The sequence below is a fragment of the Vulpes lagopus genome, chromosome 3 (assembly GCF_018345385.1).
Source record: "Vulpes lagopus strain Blue_001 chromosome 3, ASM1834538v1, whole genome shotgun sequence".
Classification (NCBI taxonomy): Eukaryota; Metazoa; Chordata; class Mammalia; order Carnivora; family Canidae; genus Vulpes; species Vulpes lagopus.
This window is the reverse complement of record NC_054826.1, coordinates 105,236,842-105,246,986: the sequence shown is the minus strand read 5'-3', so window position 1 is coordinate 105,246,986 and position 10,145 is coordinate 105,236,842. Positions and strand designations below refer to the sequence as shown.

Below are 10,145 nucleotides of genomic sequence, written 5' to 3'. Positions count from 1 at the left end.
GGAGGCCCGCCCCGCATGCTGCCCCTGGGCCATTCCGACCCAAGGCCCCAGCACTATCCACGGAGGCCGGCCAGAGGGCCCCTGGAGGAAGGAGGGGGCGGCGGGGGGGATATCCAGGGTGGGGAGGTGCTGGCAGGAGGTGAAGGTGCACCTGGCAGCCGGGATGTCCGGTCGCCCCCCAGAGCTGGTGCTTCCAGGCTATCTCGGGCGTCTCCGGCGCGCCCCGACGTGCCTGCAGGCCCATAATTAAAGTGAGTCAGGTGCTCGGAATAGGCGGAGAGAGGGGCTGCCATGCAGCTGGGGTGACTGGTTGGGCGTCTGTCTGCCCCTTGCTGCTCGCCTCCGGGCTCTGCCTGTGACCCCAGAGCCAGGGAGGAATGGGAAGGGCACAGTAGGGGGCCAACTGTGGGGACATCTGCCTTTATTAAGCACCTCGTATGGTGTGCAGCCTGCATGTCCCACTAAACCCACCTCACCTCCTACCTGCTGCTGCTCGCCTGGGCCCTGGCACCAGTGGATGTTCCCTTCTTGCCGTGATGTTACTTCCCTGTGGGAGTCCTGACTCACACTCACTGAGCTCCTCAGTCCCTGCGTGATTTCATTTAACTCACAGAGACACGGAGGAGTGGCAATCTCTCCCACCTCTCCCCATTTTACAGATGGGGCATTCCAGAGACCAAGAAGCCAGGCCGTTTGTCCACAGGGCCGGAGCCAAGGAGTGGCACACCCCAGGCAGGCAGCTCTGACGGCACGGGCTCCTCTGCACAAGCTCTGTTAATACATCAGAGCAGAATTACTCAGGTAGCATTGGTCCTGCAGCTCACAGCCAGGAGCAGGAAGGATGCTGCAGCCACGGGCACCAGAGCCCCCAGGGCTGGAGGCCATGCGCACTTGGTCCCTAGTCTCAACATACACAGGGCAATGAGGAGCACACCCCAGGTCCTGGCTGGCCTCTGCCCCTTGGCCTTGGCCTTGTTCATGTGTCTGTGCTTAGACTGCCCCGTCTCAGTTCTCTCTGGTGAACGGGAGTCAACCACCCTTACCAGGGCCAGTGAGCCTCCCTGCTCGCAGGAAAAGCAGACACACACACAGCTGCAGGACTGCGGCGCCCAGGCTGGGTCCCAGTGAAAGGGGGCCCACCGGCCATCCAGACCCAGGCCTCTGCCCAGAACCAGGACGGATTTTTAGAACCTTTTGTAATGACGGAACACCACATTTCCCTTTGTCTCTGGGTCACTGATCCCAGAGCAATCTCAGCGTCTTAAAGACCGGGGTCCCAGTGAGGGCGGTCACAGGTGGTTACTTCAGGCCGCCCCAGGCCCCAGGGGCTAGGGATGGGGCCGTCCCAGTCCAGGCTCCCCAGGAGAGTGATAAACCTGCCAACCCGCCCGGAAGGCATTCTCAATGTTGTTTTTTACTCAACTATTAAATGTTTTTATTTTCCTTTTTATTTTATTTTATTGTTTTTAAAGATTTTATTTATTTATTCATGAGAGAGAGAGAGAGAGAGAGGCAGAGACACAGGCAGAGGGAGAAGCAGGCTCCATGCAGGGAGCCCGACGTGGGACTCGATCCCGGGTCTCCAGGACCAGGCCCAGGGCTGAAGGCGGCGCTAAACCGCTGAGCCACCCGGGCTGCCCCTATTTTCCTTTTTAAATACACAAACAGAAACAGGGTTTAAAATAGCTCTGAGCCCACAATCATCTTGTGACTATTTTGTGCATGAAGATCTACGCTAAGGGACGGTTGGTAGCTTGAAGGCCAGCCCTGGATGTCTAGTGCAGGAGCCACCAGCCACCTGTGGCCACTGGGCGTGTGAAACATGGCTGCTCCCCAGGGTGACGAGCTGAACATGCAAAGCACACGTGGCCAAGAGGGCTTCATATAAAGGAAAAGACTGCAAAATTTCTCATTATTAATTTTTATATTAATTATATGTTGAAATGACAGCATTTTCAATGTATTGAGTTAAATAAACTATATTACTACAATTAATTTCACCTGTTTTTCCTTTTACATGGCTACTAGAGCATTTGAAATATCCTACGTGGCTAAAACGAGGTTTCTATTGGGTAAAGCTAGTCTAGACACGTGGAGTTCACGCCAGCACTGTCAAGTAATCTAGTGAGTGGGGGGTAGGCCACATCCAGCCTGGAAACCAGCAGAGCTCTGCAGCCTCCGAGGCCCCGAGACCAGCAGAACCAGGGCTCAGTTACACCCCTTCCAGCCTCAATCGCTATGTGACCTTGAAGCAAACTGGCTTCTTCCAGGTAACGGCCAGCTCAGAGGGTTGATTTAAGGAACAGTCACTCACACATTCAGCAAATACTCATGTGCCAGGCACTCTGTGGAGTGTAGGAACAGAAAGCCAAAACATACCCCCACCCCAGAGCCCAGGGTACCTCAAGAAGCAAACAATATATAAGCATATACTGTTTCAAGTAACATATTTCTGGGGTGGTCAGTCAGGCCTATTTGAGAGGGAGACAATTAGCCATCTAGAAAGTCTAGATCCAGCATTCTAGGCAGAGACAGCCACAGCATGTGCAAAGGCCCTGAGGCAGGAACTGCCTTGGATTGTTCGAGGAACAAGGGGCAGGGATGGTGGGAGAAGGTGGGTGAGCAGAAAGAGGTAGGCAGTGGGGCAGATCACACACACCTTGAGACAGTAAGGCATCTAGATTTCATTCTGGGGGTGTAGAAGTCACTGAAAGGCTGGGGCAAGGAACACAGAATGTGGCAGCGCAGATAGAAAGTTTAGCTGCCAGCCTCGAAGGTCAGAACAGAAAATCCCCTGTTCCCCTCCCCTGCCCCCTGAGGTCTACAGGACTCATGGCCACATTCCTGAGTTGTGGGTGTGAATTTCCAGGATGGGGCTGGTCGCCCAGTTTGAACCCAGAGCCACCCCCACCTACCCCAGTCCCCCTTGGGTCTGTGACCGGGGATGGCATGGGAAGGGCCTACAGTGCCCCTTGACTATCAGACAGACAGGACACAGCCCTGGCCCTGGCAGAGGTCAGAGTGTCAGGCTGGGACCAGGACATGGGGACAGGCAGGCCTGCCACGCTTCCCAAAGGGAAGGCAGTGAGGGCTTGCCCTCCAGGGACACGGCCCCGGACAAAGGAAGAGCCTCCCGAGGTCGGAGGGGCTCACAGCTCCCTGATGGGAGCACAAATCAGACCAGAATCGTGGGGTCCACAGTAGGGACCTCACTCACCATGGGGAGGGGAGATCCGAAGGAGCCGGTGAGGCCAGAGCCGAGGGGCTGAAGATGTGTGTGGGAAGCACAGAGGCTTCTGGAAGGAACCAGAGCCTGGGCTTGTATGAGGAAGAAGCAAACAGGTCATCGAGCTACAATAGTCAGATAGCTCGGCTCTCGCGTGACAAACGCATCGGGAACCACAAGCCTGTTTATTCAATAAGACAGTTTAGAAAATTGACCTGATTGAAATCCACTTTACCGCCAACACGAAATCCATGTCAGACGGATCAAAAAATGGTTAACGTTCAGAACAAATGGGAATGTGTGCATCTTGCTGCCAGAGGCTCTCAGCATCACCTGCTGCACTCCTGCCAGTGTGTCTTGTCTGGCTCAGCCTCGAGGAAGCACAGGGACGCCTCCGGAAGGAGAGGCAATCCAAGAACACCTCCTCTGATCTCAGAACATCACTGTCGTGGAGAAGCATCCGAGGGGCTGTTCCGGGGAGGGCAGGCAGAAGCGTCTGGAAGGCTCTACCCAAACCACGACACCCAGGACCGATCCTGGTGATGCTGCCCTGGGGGCGCAGGAAAACCCCCTGTATGTCCAGAGGTGCCGTGGAACGTGGGGTGAACTGGCATGACTTCTGCAGCTTATTCTTAGTGGTTGGGGTTGGGGAATGGAGATGATAGATGAATGACAGAGATTGGCCGATCGATAGACCGATGATGGCTAGAGGACAGACGGACTCGGCGGACCCTGGAGCATGCCGCCGGGAACATGAGAGAGGAAGGGGTCACATCCATTCATGGCACCATTTTTATGACTTTCCCGTAAGGCTGAAATTTTTGAAAATATAAAGTTATGAAAAGAAATGCCAATTCCTATTCTCTAATTTTCCCATCATTTATCAAACTTCTAGAAGGCAGAGAATCTAAGAGCTCCAGAGGACAAAACAAATCACAAATCAAAGAGCAGCAGGAGAGCCACAGTGTTTACTTTTAAAAAACAAACAAACATCCAATTTGACAGTATAAAAATTCAAAACATAGGGTAAAAATTTAAAAACCGGAACAGATGGAATCCTTTACTGCGGGCCCTGAAGAGTCAGGGCTCCCCTGTCCCTGGCTCCCCGCGTACTTTCCATCCACCTAGAACAAGTGCATTAGCCAAAGGTTAAAAGACATTTATCTGCTGGGTCTCTGCTCCGGTTCTCTCTTCAGAAAACCACAGACTGACGCAGACAGGGGGAATGAGGACGCGGACCAGCGGGGACTGCACTTGGCTGCGCCTCCGGAGGACTCAGGGGGGGCAGGGGGGCCAGGGAGGGGGCTGCCGCGATGCTGACAGCCACTTGGCACCCTCTGCGGTGGACGTGGCTGTGACCTGACCCTGCAGCCCCACGTCTGGGCACCTGGCCTAAGAAAATGGCCCAGCCGCAGAGTGGCCTAGTGCGCGAGGGGCCCTGGGGGCGGGACTCACACCACAAACACTGGAAACAACCTAAAATCCCAGGTGTGAGCAGGCCTTGTTTTCCTGGCCCTCTGGTTGGAAACTGTGTCCCCTCCTGGGGCGGTGGCAAAGACAGTTTCCCGTGCTGTGGAAAGGGCCAGAGATGGGGCTCTACCCACGGCGGGGGCAGGGCGTGGAGCCGCTGGTCAGCTTCCTTCCACCCCACATTCAGGTGGTCTGTGATGTCTGAGGAATTCAGACACTTCTATTTTAGAAGAGACACCCAGGCATCTGAAGCAAACAGGGGCCTCGGGTTCCCTCTGAATCAGCAGTGGCCCAGGTGACCCTCCTCCTGCGTCTCCAGGGAGGCAGGCAGTGCTGCTCCCTTGGGTCCCCTCGTCCACGCTAAGGTAGGTGGGGGCCTTTTCAGAGTTTCCAGGCTGCATCTCATGGGCTGCTCTGGGATGCTGATGGGCCAGGGGAAGGGGTGCAATGCTCCAAAGGGCCTTGCTGGGCCCCAAGTGCAGGCCTTCTTGGGCAGCCTGTGGGCCTCCAAATGTCCCCCGACCCTGACCCTGGCCTGCCCTGGAAGGCTGCTCCATCCTGGCCGGGCAACCCCTAACCCCTGTTGGCTGGGGCACCCGGGAGGGGGCCCTGGAGCTCAGGGCTCACACCTCTGCTCTGAGTGACCCCGACAGTGTCCTTCCTCCCCGGGGACGAGGGCTGTGGGCCCAGCAGAGGGGGAGCTTGACAACCCCTCCCTGTCTGTGACTGCTGGAGAAGCTATTTTCATCTGTGGCTGTTTTTCTCGACAGGAGAGAGCAAAGTACGTCAGATAATCTTATCCTTGTCCTGCTGTGACCCTCAGGAGATGGGGGGGGGGGGGTGCTGGCAGCCTCTGCAGCCCAAGCATCCCTCTGGTGAGCAGCATATGGGTCCCCCAGCTCCCTGAGCCCCTACTATGCACCTGCCCATGGGGGTGTCGAAGGGGCAGGAAAGAGCTCAGGCCCGAGGCCCTGAGGGGAGCCAGCCTAGGTCTGAGGCTGCCTTCCACCACCAGCTGGCTAGGCTGGCCACCTGTGGCAAGTGGCTTCACCTCTCTGAGCCCCTGTGGCCTCAAAGATGGTGGGAATAACAACAGCAGGTAACGCTTGGGACGTGCTCAGCACAGAGCCAGAGGGCAGCCGAAATTCTGCCCTGATTCATTAGCGGGGTATGGAGCGTGCTGTGTGTGGTGTAGACACTGCCTGGCGTGCAGCAGGCGCTCAGTAGTGATTCCACCTGCAGCTCAGAGCTCCTCCACCCCTGGGCCACAGGAGCCTGGGTGGGGCAGCCTTGGCAGCGTAGCCACTGCTCATCATAGGGCCACCCCCCGGGGTCCCTCTGTGCCCCACGCTACCAGCTCCCATTTACCTAGGACAGTGCTGAGCTCAGCCCTTCAAACCTCCATGTCCAGCTATGATCACAGTGAGCCCAGCACCCAGAGAATCCAAAATAAAGCCACCAGCCCCTGAAACCCAAACTGTGGTATACATGGGGATTATTTCTGGATCCTGCTTTGACACCCGTGAGACACATTCAATCAACAACAGACACTGACCATGGAGACCGTGCCGTGCGTAACAGCATCCCTACCCTCATGGGCTGACCTCCCAGAAGGTGGAGGGGAGACAAACACAGGAGCAAGGGGTTTACCTGCCTCCTGATAGTCCTCGGCTGGATGTTTTCAGCTTCAGGGAAGGAAACTCAGCCCAACCTGGCTTAAACGATGAGGGATCTTACTGGGAAGTACAGATGTCATGATTCAGGAGAGGTCTGATCAAGGATCCAGCTCTGTATGTTAGTGGTCTTCTCCCCCTTGACATCTTCCTTCAGCAGATCCCCTCCCTCATGGTGACAAGAGGGCTGCCAGAAGCAGCTTGGGCTTCCTCGTTCACACTGAGCAGGAACGCTGTGCCCCTGGTTTCTCTCAAGACTGAAGAAGCTCCTTCTCACAGGATGCTCTCCTTGGCCAGAAATGGTGGCCTGCCATCCCTATGTCCCATCCTCCACTCCCCCCATCGCCAAGATCTCAAACCCCAGAGCTCCCTCCTGAGCCCCAGGCTCCACTCAGCACATCTGCCTGGGTGTCCAACACACAAGCCAACCTTAACACGAAACTGCAAGCTCTGACCCTGGGGATACCATCCTTCCAGCTGTTCAGACCATGGCCTGGGAGCCAACCCTGAAGCCCTCTGAGCATACATCCCATGTGTCATGGAATTATTGGTGACTCAGCCTCAAAATGCCTGGGAAACCTGACTGGTGCCCACCCAATGTCGCCTCCTGGCCCTAGCCCCCACCTTCTTTCGGGAAGACTGTCCCAATGTTCTGGCCACCACCCCTCACCCCCCCACCCACCAATCAGGGACACGGAAACCTACCACATCTCGAGAGAAATTAAACGTGCAGTCAGGGTCTGGTGTGAATGCATACTATGGCCCCTTGTCCCCGTGGCTCCTGCCGGCACCCCCATCACCAAGTCTTGGGTTCTCCCCTGAGTTACAGAGCATTGTCCAAGCAGATAACAGATTATAAATAATCCCTTCCTCCCAGTCCAGACTCCCACTGGCAAAGCTGGTGTGGGCAGGAAGCAGCCACTCAGGGTCTCGCCCATGCCGGGGCCGGGGCGGGGGGGGGGGGGGGGGGGGGGCAGGGGCCGGGCCTACCTGGCACTTTCCCATGAGATCTGGGACTTGGGACCACTTCCAGCTCTCACCTTCCTAAGCAGCTGGTGTGACTGGACCAGAGGCCCCCTGAGTGTCTATCAAGGACCTGAGCGGCTGCAGGGTCCAGGTGAGGGCAGCTCAGCACCTGGACATCCAGGTCCAAATCCATGCTGTCTCCTTCTAGCATGTTCCATGGATAAGTCATGGAGCCACACTGGGCTCCTGCTCCTGAGCAGTAATAACAAACCACTTCCAAATGGGAGGTTAGAACCAGCACAGAGTGTGTACCTCACTGCGTCTGAAGGCCAGCTGGCAGTTCTAGGCCCTGTTGTTTCCTTGCTCACGCAGCTTGTGTGTCCTCACGGCCTGGCACCCCGCTTCCCCAGAGCAGGTGACATCCAGTCCAAGGCGTCCTCAAGGCCCTGTCCTCCTCTACTTCCAAAGCCTCCTCCTGGTAACTCAGACCTGCCACTTCCATGTGGGGAGGGAGGACCCAAGGGCGTGAAGCCCAAAATCGGGCTGCCCCTGACTCAAAGGTGGTTTCAAGGATTAAGTGAGCTCACACAGGAAAGAGCCCCCCACCTGCAGGCTCAGGGGCACCTCCAGGAACAGGCCCTGAGCCCGCCAGACTCAGTGGGAAGCGGAGACCCAGGCCCGCCCAGCCAGCCAGGCCAGTGCAGGGCCCTGCTTAGCAAAAGTCATGCACCGCTTCTGGCAGTGGACATGCCTGGTGGCATGGCTCATCACTTTCCTGAAGGCTCTCCCAAAATACCCAGCCCCCCAGCTTCCCTGGGCCGCCTGGACTCAGCCATGCCTGATGGGAGGCTGCATGAAGCCAGGCCCCCCAGGGGTGCTTCCTTGGTCCAGAAGGCAGACGAGGAATCTGCGATGGCTTCAAGGAGGAGGTGGCACTTGAGCCAAGCCTAGAAGGATGGCAGCCAGCAGCTGGGCTCCTCAGGCCAAGAATTTCCCTTCCAGCCGTGCCCCACCCATCTTATCTGCCTCTCAGGGGAGCGATCCCAGGGACCTTCCCGGGAGGGCAGCTCGGCCGGCTCCCCTCCCCGCCGCGGCAGCGCTGAGTCATCAGTCTGGAATGCACTTTCAATTCCTCCGCCACCCCTCCCCCTCCTCTGCTGTCCCCAGCCCCCTCCTCCCCATCCTGTCCCCCCCAGGGCCAACCCATCACTTCCTGACCCGGGCACAGTGTTCCGGCCACGCCACGGGCCCTGAGGATGGAGGATGGGTCAGGGACTCCCCAGGACTCCCCGTCACCCCGGAGGCCAGGGCAGGAAGGAGGAGGCGCCTTCCCAGCCTGGAGGAGCGGTTTCTTCAGGGACCTGCCCCCACACCGTCTGGCCCGGCGGGAAGTGCAGGCTCTCAGCATCCCCCTCAGCCAGGACCCAGCAAAGGTCAGGCCGGACCCAGACCCTCCAGCCCACCTCCTGGGCACCTCAAGTACTCCCTCCTCACAGGGCTCTGGCTTCTGGAAGCTGCTGAACAGGGTCTCATGCTTCCCTGATGGCCTCCCTGGAGGAGGACACGCTGAGTGTGTGTCTCTGGGGCTGCCAGGGGTGGGGACTATGGCAGGAGAGCACCTCGTCATGCCTTCGGGCTCAGGGACCCCTGGAGCCTGGAGCCTGGGCCCTGCTCCCAGGGGCTCCTTTCCCCAGCAGTGACCCCACAGTCATACAGAGCAGGACAGAGTCCAGACCAGGTGGTGCAGTCCTCACCTTCCCCAGCCCACCTGCTGACCCAGGAGCTGCCACGAAGGTGGGGAAGGGCAGCCAGGTGTGGTCAGAGCCCAGGGCCTGGCCACCCCCACAGGTGCTGAGACCCCCAGGGGCTGGTAGGTGCTGGTGACCTAGGCCCCCAGGGCTGGAGCTGCAGCAGGCCTGGGTGGAGGCCCCCAGATGCACCTGGGGAAGTGAGTGAGGTGCCCACGCTGGCTCTGCTCCTTCACTGGCCTGCTTGGAGGTGGGGCTCCTGCCCAGTTCTGTGGGCTGTTCAAGAAGAGGGCTGACCTGGGGAAGGAGCTGGGTGGGGAGCTGTGTTCCCAGCAGGAAATCTGCCCTCAGGGCACCACTGGCCACCAGCAGTCCCCTCCCATGTCCTCCATGCAGTTTCTGTGTCCTGCCAGCCTCTGGAAAGCCCTGGCCCCATCCCCACTCCCATCTCCCCTCCACCCCCTCCCCAACTCTCATACCCCTCATCCCCACCCAGTCTCCCCCATCTTCCCCCATCTTCCCCATCTCTCCCCTATCTCCCCTCCATCCATTCCCCCATCTCCCCTCCATACCTCCCCAATCTCCCCTCCCCCCTCCCCCCATCTCCCCTCTATCCTCCCCCATCCCCACCCCCAGCCCCATCAAGGCTGGGATCCGGCTGTATTTTCTTCATGGAACAGTCTGAAACCCACTGCCTGCCTGTGTAGTGTCTCAGGGCCCCACCACATCTGGGTCCAGAGAGAACAGGGTCCACTTGCCATGAGACCCCACTCCTGACAGTGTTTGTGGGATAGCCCAGGTCCCCTGCTCAGCCCCCTTCTCCCCATCTCAGCCTAGAAGCTGAGCTGGCCAGGTGGCTGGCCTCAAAGACAGGCCTCGGGTGTGCAGAGGGCCATGCCGGGGCTGCCATGCACTGAAGGGGCACTGCCCACTGTACCCCCACAGCCTCCCCACACCACCCCTGCTGTCTGCCCTGCAAGGTGGTCGGGCCCAGAAACAGAGGGCTTGTGACCAGAGCAGGCAAGCGTGGCTGTGCCCGGGGCCAGACAGAGACCACAGCTG

General features: G+C 58.3%; 1 long non-coding RNA gene across 1 annotated transcript; it reads right to left on the bottom strand.

The window, feature by feature from the left end:
• Positions 1-3,361: 3,361 nt before the first annotated feature.
• Positions 3,362-7,274, bottom strand: LOC121487784. Its single transcript, XR_005986912.1, has 3 exons — positions 7,075-7,274; positions 6,347-6,432; positions 3,362-4,038 (listed from the first exon to the last, which is right to left on the bottom strand). It is a non-coding gene; the product is annotated as an uncharacterized LOC121487784 (long non-coding RNA).
• Between the last annotated feature and the right edge of the window lie 2,871 nt (positions 7,275-10,145).